Below are 13,966 nucleotides of genomic sequence, written 5' to 3' on the forward strand. Positions count from 1 at the left end.
AGAAAATCTAGCTTCAGTTCCTCTTTTTCTTCTGCTTGAGCTCAACAAAAATGCTTGACTTTTATTGAGAATGAATGTAAGGCCAACAGTAACATTATTCAAAATCTAATAATGTTCTTTTAAGACAAAGTAAGTTGAAGTGGTCTCTTTGTCACCCCAGTTACTGTCTGTAAAGCCATGTTTCTGTTCTCATAAGATAGTTTCTATGAAAAGAAATTGAAACGCCATAAATCGCATTAGTTTAAGGTCACAAATTAATCACTTTATTACCTATTTTCTCTTGAAAACACTTTCTTTGTAGAAATTGTGCCACAAAAAGACTCGTTCTATTCCATTTAATGGGGTATTACTGCCTGTTTTACTTGGTATTCTAAGCCACGTCATAAGGAAAAGACTGTAATTGCCCGCTACCATTGTTCAGCTTGACATCAATGAGAAAATCCTTTTCTTATATTTTCAACTGTTATTTATTTCTGCCACAAGATATGTGCACTTATATGCTGCTAAAATCCTTTCATTGATCACTGAAATAAAGGATATGCCTTAAGGAACAGCTGTGGAAGGTAGTCTTATGAAAGCTTTTATGTAAGATTGCAATTATAACTCCTTTTTGGTTAACTGAGAAAAAAAATGTTTAATGATGGCACAGACTAACATAAGAGTTAATTATACTCTACAATTGAATTTCTGACCAAAATTTTCGTATTCCTACTATTTAGCAATGTATTGTATTTTAAATGAAACAAAGATTCTCCATTGCTTCTTCTTTATTCCATTATACCACACACACACACACACACACACACACACACAAATGTATTGATTTAGGAAAATATTCCAGTGGGTGAGTTTTATATAAAAGAATAAATAATGAAACCCATTCACTCCCAGAACTCAAAGCTCACCTCTTGCATACAGACAAATACTAGCACTGGTTTGATTGACTCTCACAAGAGCATTACACTTCAGGGGGAGGATTTAAGGCCCGGGCAGAACATGTGAGAGGAAATCTTTGTAAAGTGCTGGTGTCGTGAAGGAAGAGGGGATCAGACATAATTCTTTCTGCGGTCACTCTGACCTGAAGACACCTCTTTGTCTGTTACCACACTGGGCATTGTAGCCAGCTGACTGCTGGTGGTCTCAGAGTAAAGAAGAAACACTTTCAACACCCATCATCAAGGATTTTCACAGTCTCTATTCTTATACTTTGAGTAGCTCTTCTTTGACGCCTATTGACTTGAATCTAAATTTTTCTCAGTATTATAGAGTAAAATATATACATTTCCCAGAAAATTTCTCTCATGTACAAAGCTCCTGAAAATATTGTCTCTCCTATATTTCCATCAGTCAGTCTTTCTTCTTTGTCCTTCATCCTTGAATTTACTCATTTCCTACGTTAGCACCACTTTTGATATGTAATCACTGATAACATTTTGTGCTGTCTCTGCTGGCAGATGATGGTGTGTGTCTGTATCTGTTTCCCGCCACTGGCCTAGTGGTTAGCACATAGCAGGTGGTAAGTCTACATTTAGCAAACGAATTGAAAGAAAGCTTTTCAAATTTCAAATCTGAACATCACCCCCTCGATAATTGACTTCAAGCATAGCACTTATTCTTCCTGAATATTTTCCTCATTTATAAAATGAGATGGTACCATCTCTCCAGATTGTTGTGATGACCAACTAAAGCAATGGTGACATGTCAGATATTGTCCACAACCACACTCACACCCACTCATACCGTACTTGCACCCACACCCACACCCACATTCACACTCACACACTAAGGACATGTTTGTGAGATAGGAATGCTTCCAATCTGGCTAAATTCCGGGCTTTCCCAGCCTTTGGTTTGATGGAGAGTGCTGCCTGCGAGGAGGAAGACTTGGAAGATCTGGGGTGGGGCGGGGGTGCATTAAGGAAGAGACCCATGGGAAAGGGAAGCTGTGGTGGGGAGAAGAAATTTAAGAAAAGAACGGACATGTTTTTAAAAGGTTTAGGAAAAGTTTGGCTGTACAAGGTAGAACACTCTACTACCCTCTTCGTGAAGCCCTCCATAAATTCCATAATATTTAATGCTGCTTTCTGTGTTGAATTTCAGGGTCTGTAAATGAGGGCAAAGTGAGACCAGGGGTGACCAAGGAGCCTGGGTCAAGCACGTCAGGTTGCCTTTCTAGTGACCTCCCTTGGTTATCTGACCTGAGAAGTGTCTTTTGAACCACTTGCTATTCCCCTCTGCCCTCTGACTCCATCCCTACCTGTCACCACAGGCCTTTCTGCCACTGTGATATTGCTCACAACCCCCGTGGGCCCTTTCTCAGTTTGATTCAGATTAATAATTCTAAACACCTCTTTTTCTCATTTTTGCTCCCCTTTTGCTTTTAGGCCCTTTCAAGGTCAGGTTTCTTTAGCTGTCAAAGCCATACAGCCTAGAACTCTTTGCTCATTTCTCTGACACTTCTCATGGACACTCCTGGTGGGTGGTGCCAGGGGAAGGTGCCCAGGGCACAGGAGAGACCTCGGGTGCCAGCCTGCTCCCACACCAGGCTCTGACCTGCTGGGTGACCTTGAGCCAGTGACTTCCCTTAGATAAACTGGTGCTTGAACAGGTTTCTTCACAGCCTGTGAATCTGTGTCTTCTCCTGTTGTTCCTTTTTCCTGTACGTATTCATGTTCCAGACAGATCTCTCATGACATCTATTTGAAATTTTACAACAGAAAAAGTTAGATTTTTTTTAATGCTTTTTAACTCCCCATGAAAGGCAACTTAAGAATGTCTTTGATATATTTCTCTGCCAATGTTTCTTTAATTCTTAATGGAAATTACATAGAAAAATTGATGTTTGTTACTTTGAAGCATGCTTTCTAGTCAAAAATTTTAAAAATATATTTCATATACCATGTCAATTTCATTAACTCAATCAGGGAGAAGACAAGGAGACAGCTAGCGTTGAAGCAACAATAAATTGAAAACTTCTCATTGAAATATATATGTTCTCATTAGGTGGAAATCAGTAAAATATCAACTGGACAGTTATATTGTTGACACAATCTCACTTTATCTTCTCAAACCTTTATTAGATTTTCACACAAATAAAACCAGAAAGGATTACAGGCTAAAATACAAAACAAAACAAAGTTTTAAACTTTAGTATCATTCCAACTTTTAACAGAAAGAAAAGTGTGTATACGTGTATCATCACATAGAGTCCCTCCATGATAGTTTGGCCAGTCCTGTACGGGATGACGTAGCCATGCCGACTTCCTCATGGGGCTCCCAGCCTCATATGACACGAGGGGGGACTGTTGGGGTGCCGGGTAAGGCACAAAGAGGGACAAGCCAGCAGCTGGAGAGCCAGGGTAGTCACGGCAGCAGCCCCAGAATGGGCCTGAGCCGGGGAAAGAGCGAGGAACCACGAGGGTTGGGTCAGGGTGGCTGCTTGGTGAGTAATCTGAGTTAAGGCGCATGTTGACAGCCTTTGAATTAGCGTGACGTGAGAGCTTGGATTCCTGGCGCCACTCAGGAACCAGGAAGCAGGGTAAATGGTGGATAAAAGGTTAGAGCCTGCACATAAAACTAAAGAGGGGGCCAGTGGGGTAATAAGAGCAGAAAATCTTAATTCTAAGGCAAAGCTCAGCCCCATCAGGAATTTCTGACATTCATATCATTTTGTGAATAAATATGGCGGGAAAGGTGGTGCAGGGGGAGACGAGACTGCATTCCAACTCAGAAACAACAGTGTTATTGCCTAATTGGTTAACTCAAGTTAAAATGTTGTTTTTGGTGTTTGTGTGTTTTTTTGACCACTTATCTTAGCCAAAGCTCTAAAAAAATTTTTTTAACTTATCCTTGAGCTATAATATGTGACTGATTTCATCCATGCAACAAAAGACATGGGATCGAAAGTCAGAAAACTAAATTAGGTTTATTCACAGCTACAGATCTTTCCTCCCGCCCTATGGGAATTGCTGAGTGGAAATTTCATCTTCCTTCTCCTTACAGTATTTTTAGGTAAAGGACAATCATCGGATGAATTGCACTAAAAGCTAATCACTAGCAGGTATATCAGCACCATTATTCTATTAATTAATGCCACTGTGTGTTGTGTGTACAACAAATGAAAATTACTTATTAGGGCAGTATTGATTTTTCCCCCCATGTATTCATTCCTCAGTGCAATTCAGCGGCATTTGGAAAGTGCCCCTTGGTGACTGGTAGGTTGTAATCATTGTAGTATTTTCCTCTTGATCAGCAGCGCTCAATTATCTTTCTTCGGTTACATAAATTGTCTCTTCTAATCAAAGACCGATGAGACAATATTTTTAGCATCAGACGCAGAAGGGTGATGTGATAACATCACATTTTCCTATGGCTTAGCAAACATTTATAAATAAGGAAAATTAGGATTGCTCATCCTAGATGTTTTGGGCTCAGTGGATTCAGTTAATAAACTGAAAAATTAAATATGGATAAGTCACAGCACCTTTAGAATACTTAACAGATTACCGAGTTGTGTCATTTATAGTAACGGACGTGTTCAGGCTTCAAGCACAAAGAAATTTTGTCATTTTACTTGAGAAGAAGATGATGTCTCTGAATATTACAGAAAATTACTTTTCTTGTGTTCAGATGAGTTCAGACCTAAACCAACATTTAAATGGGTTTCAATCATGAATTGCAAATTGCCATTGAAATGAGCATTGTTTTGCTGGTAGTTTACTCTGAAAACAATTGTCTTTTTTTCCCTACCGATACAGCAAATACTTGATTAAGTAGGTTTTTTTGGTTGGATCAATATTTGCTAGAATCAGTGAATTAACGCGGGGAGGCCAGCCATGGTTCTGCCCTTAGTTTCTGTGTCTGGAAGTGTGGTCCGGAGCCCACGTTAGAAAACGTGTTAGTGGTTGGTGCCACTGATCCGCTCCTGGCCCTGTTACTAAACAAACATCCCTAACACTTTGCTCGCTCGGCAGCTGGCTGTAGCTGACACTGCCACACACACTCACTGTGATATCCTCAGATCCGTGGGGAAAGGCAGCTGGCACGTGCCTGGCACCAAGTTACGCCTCCAGTAGCAACCTGTTAAGTGTGTGACTGTCCATGTAGACTCTGAATTTATCTTCGAGACGTATCGAGGGTGGGCATGCACCCACAAGGAGCTTTGCGGGTGGTTTTTTAATGTTATTTTCAAGCTCCCAAGTGTCTGTCAGAAGAAGTAGGGCTCCTCATCTCTAAGAGTTGGAGTCCACGTGCACCCACGGAGGCAGGTGGGAAGGGGGGCGGCCACCTCAACTCCTCCTACCTGGGGACCCAGTCACCAGCTCACCCATCCCATTGGCTCCTCGGAGTTCTGCACCTGGCCGTGTCTGTTCACCCTCTGAAATGGCTAACGATGCTTAGGGACCAAGAAAACTTGAGTCAGACCCTGAAATGCTAGCTTAATTGACATCCTGTTATATCTAATGTAGAAGATAAATCATTCTCTTCATTGTTGATATTTGTTTTGTTTTTGTTTTGTTTCTTAAAGAGAAAGAGGGAGAGAAACTGATTTAATCTGGGCTCCCAAAGCCCAGCTGTTGAGAACTGGTAACTGAAGCTGTAAGACCCATCTCACAGCAGTTAAATAAACAGGGGGCCTGACTGGTGTTAAAGTCTGTATAAAAAGTAAATGTAGTCAGAGTAAGCAGAGACGAAGCAAACATTTACTGATGTGTGAGTGTCTGACAAAGCATTCTTACATTCACAGTCTCTCACTTGACTATAGTTGTTTTTGTCTGGGATGTTTTCGGCCATTTTTGTGTGCTCATTCACTGATTCACAAAGATGAAAGCTTTTAACACCATGTGGGAGTGTATTTTACACGAGGCCAAAGTGTCCTAATCTGCAATGGATTCTTCATTTTATACAACAAGATGGGCCATTTCATTTAGTGCCATTCATTTAAATTGTTTTCAGTATATTTTTGTTTTGTTTTGTTTTGTTTTATTTTCTTTTCTAAAAGAAAAACTGCTTTCTTAGATTGCTCCTTACTTTTTTTCAGTTACATTTAGTTTTGGTAGAGCTGATTTATAGCGCTTTTCTATATGGGTTTAACCAAGGATCTATCCTTGAATCATCTAGTATTTTCTGTAATATTGGGCCAGAGGGATGTAAAATGTGTCCTCTATGTGCACATTTTAGACATTGAAAATACAGTGCAGTATTTGCTCTCGTACAAATAAATTTAAGAGTCCTGTGTCACAGCAGTGACCTACCTTCCTTTGCCATGTGCTTCCATTTACGAAAGAAATTCCTTGTTGTTTATGATGCGGATTTTAGAAAAGAAAGCCCAGCACTGAGTATATTTCATCCCACAAGACCTCATCTGATCAGTTCATGAGCTGCGAGGCTGGAGGAAGCCCCAGAAATTAGACGTCCAACAGACTATTGTGACTTTAAGTATCTAATTTAGGACTACATGAAATATTGCTTTGCCTCTTGATACATCTATGGTAGCCTCTAAAGATACCAACTCATTCAGCTGCCAAACTAATTCTTTGTTTTGATGTAATCTTTTGGGAGAGTAAAAGTAGACCGTGCTGAAATGAAAGTATTTCTCAAACAATAATGGTGCCAGAAAAGGAAATTTTAACATTGGCAAACAAAATATTTCAGCCACTAAAAAATTGCAGAGCTATAAAAACTTGCAGAGGTTTTAATAGAGGAAAATTAATTCTCAGTTACATTTCTCTTTTTACTAACCCACCTACAAAGAAGCTAATTGCCCGCTGTGAGTAAGGGAGTCAGTCCAGACTTCTCCTTCGCTTTCTGCCGTTTTCTACCATCAGCATTTTTTTGCGTCTGATCTTTAAGTCAGCTTCTATTTCCGAGATTAAACTCTCCAGCAAATAATATTAATTTTGAACATGTCATACATTTATAATTAATTCAAAACAAAGCAAAACAAGTAGTTATAAAAGTTATTTTTACCTGAGGATGCCACACATGCTTTCAGTAGTCGATTGTTATGGCTTTATCTTCTAGAATCTACTTTGGGAGCACTTTTTAACATAAATCAACCCTATACTATAAACTATTGCTCTTTCAGAAACATACAATTCTATCTGAATTATAATTATAGCCTAAATCTAAATTTCATTTAGCAGATTATCAAACTGAGAGTGCTTTTCATATTAGTCAGGGAAGACTCTAGCTAAGTATGACTTTGTTCATTCAAAAAATAGTCAGTCTGCCCAGACCCAGCACCTCTGTACAGATTGGGACAGCCACATGTAAATATGCTTGGGACGGTCACTAAGGAAAAAGAAGGAATCAGAGTCTTCATGGAGTTCTCCCCTCAGTCTCTGCTGTTCCTTCTCTGTATTCATTCCCTCAGGATCGCATTCAGTCCCGAGCCTGCACTACCACCTACGCACTGATGGCTCCCATGCTGACCCTGCCCCACCTTCTGCTCTGTGTCCAGCTTCCTAATCAGTGGCTGCTCCTGGCTGCCCAGTGGGCATTTCAAACCGAACCTATTCAGGACAACTCTTGACTTGGCTCCTGGACATTTTCTGCCGCCATCGATGTAACTGGCGCCACCGTACACCCACTCACCAAGAACTGTAGGGTTGTCCTGAAGCCTTCATTTCCCTCACCTCCTACTTCCAAATTCTGCAGTAACAAGTCAGTGTTCTCCTTTTCATCTTGACGAAGCTGCTCCCTCGTCAGTCCTCCCAGCACAGCCTCTCCCCGGGATTGCTGCAACAGCTTCTAGGAAGACCCTCTCTTCCTGCCACACTCCATTCTCTATTTAGCAGTCAGAATGGTCTTTCTCCAAGTCAAATGAGAGTTTGTCACTCCCTTGCTTAAAATCCTCCAGTGACAGCCAGTCCATTTAGAATAAATTTTAATGTCCTTACCATTGCATACAAGACATACCATCAACTAGCCCTTATCTGTTCTTTGGCCCCATCTCCTCACGTTCTTAGTCAGTCATGACTATGCAGCATCCTTCAGTCCCACTGGACACCTTAGTGTTCTCCAGCCACACCAAGTTTGCTCCGACCTCAGGACCTTTGCACTTGTTCTTCCCTCTGCCTGGACCACTCTGACCCTGGTTCTTCCAGACACAGCTCCTTTCTCCTCTTCAGTCAGATTGCTGCTCAAATGCCATCTCCTCACAGAGGCGTTCCCTGACATTCCTATCTAACATAGTGATCCAGGCCTCCAGGCTCCAACACTCTCTGTCCCCTTACCCTGTTTTATTCTCTTCATAATATCCACTACCACCTGAAATGGTAGTGTGTATGTATTTGTAATGCACATATACACAATATTTATAGCTGTTTGCTGGAAAATTGGAAGAGTCAGCCAATTAGAATGGCAGCATTCTGAGGACAGGGGCCTAGCCTTGTTCAGAGTTGGTTGAAGCCCTTATTCCCAAGAGGGGCTCCATAAATAGTTTTTAATAATTAAGTAAAGTTAGAAGCCATCACTTACCTAAAAATTACTCAGTATTTATACACACGTATTTCTCCACTTCTTTTCACAAAGGATTTGAAACAGCTTTAAGCAAACACATCTACAATAAAGGTCAAAATAGAAACCTAGCACCAAAAGGAAAAAATAAAGGTTAAAAAAAAAGAAGATGGTCAGTTACAACATTATCATGAGAAAGTAGAAAGTACACTGTGCTTTAAGAGAATAAAACCGTTCCTAAGATTCAGTTCTAAATGACTTAGACAGTGAAGGGCAGTGTCTGTGGCCATATTTGTAAAGCAGATGCAGTGGTCCTTTGCTAATGGCTGTTTCTTTCATAATGGACAAGAGCCCACATTAAAATGCATCGGAATGAAGGGGCGTCATTAAGGAACTTAGTTAATATGCTCCAAGAATATAGAATTCTGGTGTCCTTGCTTTAACCAAGAAGTAGCTGTCATCTACTAGAAGATTCACCTAATAACACAGTCAGCATTGTTTATTGCAAGAAATCAGGAGGATTTCAGTAATTTGATGAAAATATTGCATTAAAGAATGCTAGTACAAACAGGCCTCTATTCACATTGCTGCCCCTGAAGACTGTCCCCCTGCCAGGCGGTGTCATATTACCTTACCCACATGCCTGGGAACATGCTCATTATTTCCCTCTTGTAATACTCGTCCATAGATTTTCTACTCTCTTTGAAAGCTTAAACCTGGGATCTTGTTTTTCCATAAACCCCTTTTACCCCATTCTGCTCTCTAGTCTCAGTTTACTTACCTGTACAATAAAAGAACAAGCTACTATTACAAAAAAGGTTTAAGAAATACCATAAGCCACCATGTACTTTACCTCCTAAAAACTAATATGCTAATTATGATCACTGTGGATATTCTGTGACATATAGTCTGTCACACATATATATTCAGGAGTTGACACAGAGCGGAACCAGAATGCTGCGTGGAACAGTATTGAGCGTTCCTGTGACAACACTTTGATCAGGTCCCATGAGCACTCTCTAATTCTAAGGCATCACTTAGAAAGTACTTCTGGGAAGTCTTCAGTGAGCCTCAGCTGAAAGGGCCCCCTTCGAATTACCCATCTTTAACCAACATGGACATGCGGCTGTCACCACACCATTGCACTAACTGGCTCTTGCCATTGTCCCAGCTCATCAGGAAATAAGCAAGTAGTTGTCACCTTTCCCACAGAGGCCCTTGTCCCCAACTCCAGTCAGATTCAAGGCAAATTTTCCTTCATTGTGTCCAATGAAGTTGGTTTCTGTTTGACATGTTAGAACCTGACTCCTTTGAAAGACGCACTTCTCAGGTGGAAACACTTCTCATTGTGTACAGAGCCTATCATCGCTCCTTCCAGCAACACCACGCTTTCTGGAAAAGCCAAGACCCCTTTTCCTGTGCCGAGAAACCATCTCTAAGATACGTTACATCTGCCCCACACACAGGGTGGCAGCCAGTGCCCTCACCACTCCTCCCTGCTTTGCAAAGGGCAGCGAAAGAGTGGCAAGAAAGACACATGCAGTGCCAGGCAGCGAGGTTTGGAACGGTGCAGGGATGGGGTGAGGGCACTGTCACAGTCATGTGCTCCCCAAGAGAAGTGTTCCCTTTTATTTTCCATTCGGCTGTCACTGAGGACCAAAGCATGCATTGGTAATTGCTATTGTTTGTAGAATTTCTTGTGGTTCACAGCCAGATGACCACTCTTTACTAAAAAGCTTATTGTACCGGCTTTACTCAGCGTCCATTCAGGATATCTAGTGTTTTGTTTTGTTATTACACACAGTTAGTGCAAAAAAAAAAAAATAATTGCTTTTTTGCTAGCACATTTCTCAATTATTCTAATCTTGCAATTAATAGAAATAGTGATTCATCTCGTAAACATACTATTCCGAGAAGCGAAGTGCTTTCCGTAGTGTAAGTTGTCCAGTGGCTGGTCTGAGTGATGTGCGGTGTCATACTTACCGATTCCCCTCTTATTAAGCCACAGAATTCCCAATTTCCTACAGAAGTCCGAATCTAATCCAAAAATCTATGTGACATCTTACAGCCATTAGGCTTTCTAATAGTCTTGAATAAGCAATGGCATGTACCTACTTCTAGAAAAAGTGCATGGCTATGTGCCAGTTTAAAACAAAAGCGAGAATCTGGCTTATTCTCCAAGAGACCAGTACTTAGGAAATCACTTGAGTTTTCCCTTTATAGTGTTTTCTTAGGCATAATAGAAAGAAGAAGCACGTTTAGAAAGGAAAACAATTTTCTCCAGACACTTCCTTTCTGAAAATTGATAATGTCTAGTGGCCTATACGCTTCAACACGCAGAGTCATTACAGTTTTGCCTACAGAATGGAAGTGGCCCTCCGACTCAAATTCCTCATTACATGCCAACACCATGTAAATGACATGATTAATAGTTTCAAAAGATCTGAACACATTAACAATATTTCAAATGTAGTCATTGTCCATTTGAAAAAAACCCACATGTGCGCATTAGCCACCAAATATTGTTATATTCATTTGTTATATTTATTCCATTTGTTTGGGGCCAAAGTAGCTGGTAAGCTCATATTTCCAATGGGAATCAATGTGTGGTCATGACTGAGAAGGTCACAAATAAATTTTGGTTACGGGCATGAGCCTTTTAGAAGAAGGATTCTGGGAAGCCCTCCCGCCCTCCAAAGCATGCAGTGGCACATTCACATTCCTGGTTTTGGGCAGATTCAATCCTCTGGGGCCAGGTGGTCTCTGTGTGCTGTGGAGAGAGCGTTGAAAGCCGGGCACGCAGACCTAGCAACCCGCAGACGTTCCTGCAGTTTCCTGGCAGCGAGGTTTACTGTGCGGTGTCAGCTTCTGTGGGTCAACAGGGCGCCTGCTGGGGGGGGGAGGGGGGTCTGCCTCTGGGTTGGCTCCTCGGTGCAAACTGAAGTTTGAGTCAGAAAAGGCCGCTGTTTAAATGGAAGAGAATCCTTTCATGCCAAACCACCATCCATCCCCTTTTGTTCTTCTGGAAAGGGAAGTGATGCCAGCTGGCGGGTTTGGGGCGAGTAATCGGCACAAATGCTGGTCAGATGACACTTCCCTTCCTTCCCCATGTGCAGTTTCGACCACAGGGGGTGTTAATGGCAAGGCCCCTAGAACTCATCATCTTGGAACCACCACTCCTTTGAGCAATTGGTGGCGTTCTTCCAAGAGGCCATAAGGTGATAAGCACATCTTTCATCATTGCTTTGTCCATCACAGAAAACTAGTTACCCCACGTTTGCCCACTGTGATAAATCTACAGTTTTATGTACATTTACATGACAGCTAATGACACAAGACCAAGTTCTGATAGATAAAAACAGAGAGACAGCAAGACAACGGGCTGCCCACTCAGTGGCTTCACCAAAATGTGCCATAAGGTTGACTTTACATCATAACCATTCAAACACAGGAAGTACAAACTAGGAGATTTTTTTTTTTTTTTTTTTGCCCACTGACTGCCTGGTAATGAGACAGCCTGTAACAGTGCTGGAAATGAATCAGCAGCTGAAATGCTCAGGGGCCTCGTAACAGTAGCCCATCAGCTCCCAGCATTCTCCTGCCGCCTCCATTTCATTGGGGAAAAGCATTGCATTTGACTACTTTTAAAAATCATACATATTAGCAAAGAACTGGAATAATAACGCTTTTATTAGCACTGCTGAAACTTTATCTGTGCATTTTTTGGGGCTGGTGCATATTCTACACTTGTATCGAGAAACCATCCATGACCTTGTGAATCACTGTGATTTGGCATTTTAGTGGGTCTTCAACTGGTTTACCAGTATTGAATCGACATCTCTGGTAGCCGAAGTAGAGGAACATCTGTTTCCTGGGGGGCCTCAGTTTTAACAATATCTTGGGTACCCTCTTAGATTGTATTAATTTCCCTCCGCAGCCCTCTGTGTCTTTGGCTACATAGTTCAAGAGGTTAGGCAATGGAAGGGTATGAATAGTCCCCACTAGTGGCCCAGCCCACGTTGCCATCCTCGGGACCGCCATAGACATACAGGTATCAAGTGCAAGCTCATTGTTGGCATGTGATGTAAAATCTGAAACATAAATATCCCATGTTCAGACTTCCAGGTAGGTTTGTAATTGGAGTTACTTATGACAGTGGGAGATAGTGAGACCTGAGTCGAAGTGTTTACAATTCACAATTCACCACCTGAGTGACCTTGGCTAAATTACTACATGGTGCTTCTTAAAATGGAATGATAATAATGTCAACTATTATTAATGTTGTTATTATTAAATTGATAAAGATTTAATGAGACAAAGCATATACCTGGTATGATACAGCTAAGCACCACTCATAGGAAAACCTCATAGCCGTGATGGTAATTAGCGTTACTTGTCCGAATGACAAAATGCTTCCACGTGAATTTTCTCCCTTGCCTTGTCATGGCCCCATGAGACAGCAAGTGTCCACCTTCCAGATGAAGGACCATAGTTCAGAGCAACAAGCAACTTATCTGTGTGCTGAAGGCCTTCCTTGTATGAGATGAACCATCCCCTGCTCTTATTAGCAAGTACTGTGCTCATTACTGACTATTTCACAAGCGTGTAGCAATTACTGTCCTGGTACGAGACAAAAACCCTATCTTCCAGAGATAGATCATGAGTGGGTCACCCCAGAGAGTGGTAACCGTGATGCAGCAGGAAGGGGACAGAAGTGACCAACAGTAGGTGATGCTCTTCTGGGAGCTGACACTTGAGGTGAGCACTGAACAATGACAAGAACCCAGCCATGAGGCGTCCTGAGTGACAGCGTTCCAGGCAGCGGACCGCCATGGAAAGGCCGGGCAGAAGCCAGTCTGCACTGTGTAGGAAAAGCCAGAGGCCAGTACAGGTGGAGGCTACAGGGCAAAGGCGACACCGGAGTGAGAGCGTGTGGAGTTGGAGAAGATGGGAGAAGAGAGGGTTTGAGAGCGAAAAGCAAGGGTTCTCTTTTGGCACAGACCTAACTGACGTGTTGAGTTGGCACCTGAATGTGTGAGCCTGGAGCTAAGGGGTCAAGGAAGGAAACAAAAACGTTTGACATCATCGGCCTGTAGACAGTGGAGGATTAAGAGGTCTGGGCCTCACCAAATACGTCAAACTCAGAGGGCATCTGTGCAATCGATGGGCCACTGGACCCAAAGGTGCATCTTACTGGGTTTTTTTTGGGTTTTTTTATCGTTAGTAATTATGTAAAAATAATTATACTTTTAAGTCCTCAAAATATAGGTGATAACGAATAAAGAGGTAAAAGATGTTTACAGTCATGAAGAAATACAGATGTAATGACAGGACAGGGACAGGTGGGGGCTTGCTGGAGGATGGGAGTGCGGGGTGGGGCCAGTGCTGGTCAGTGAGAGTGGACTTTCCAGTCTACAGCCGCTATCCCACCAGATCAGTGCACTGGCCGGGCACCCGTTCTGCTGGGTCTCCATGGAGGAAGGTGCAAGAGTTGATCTTAGAAGAG

At 42.0% G+C, this 13,966-nt stretch overlaps 1 protein-coding gene across 2 annotated transcripts in view; it reads left to right on the forward strand.

Annotated features, from left to right (window-relative positions):
- Positions 1 to 13,966, forward strand: part of PACRG (parkin coregulated) — a 451,953-nt gene that overhangs the window by 376,021 nt on the left and 61,966 nt on the right. The gene's annotated exons all lie outside the window — the stretch shown is intronic.

Source organism: Rhinolophus sinicus, linkage group LG05 (assembly GCF_036562045.2).
Source record: "Rhinolophus sinicus isolate RSC01 linkage group LG05, ASM3656204v1, whole genome shotgun sequence".
Classification (NCBI taxonomy): Eukaryota; Metazoa; Chordata; class Mammalia; order Chiroptera; family Rhinolophidae; genus Rhinolophus; species Rhinolophus sinicus.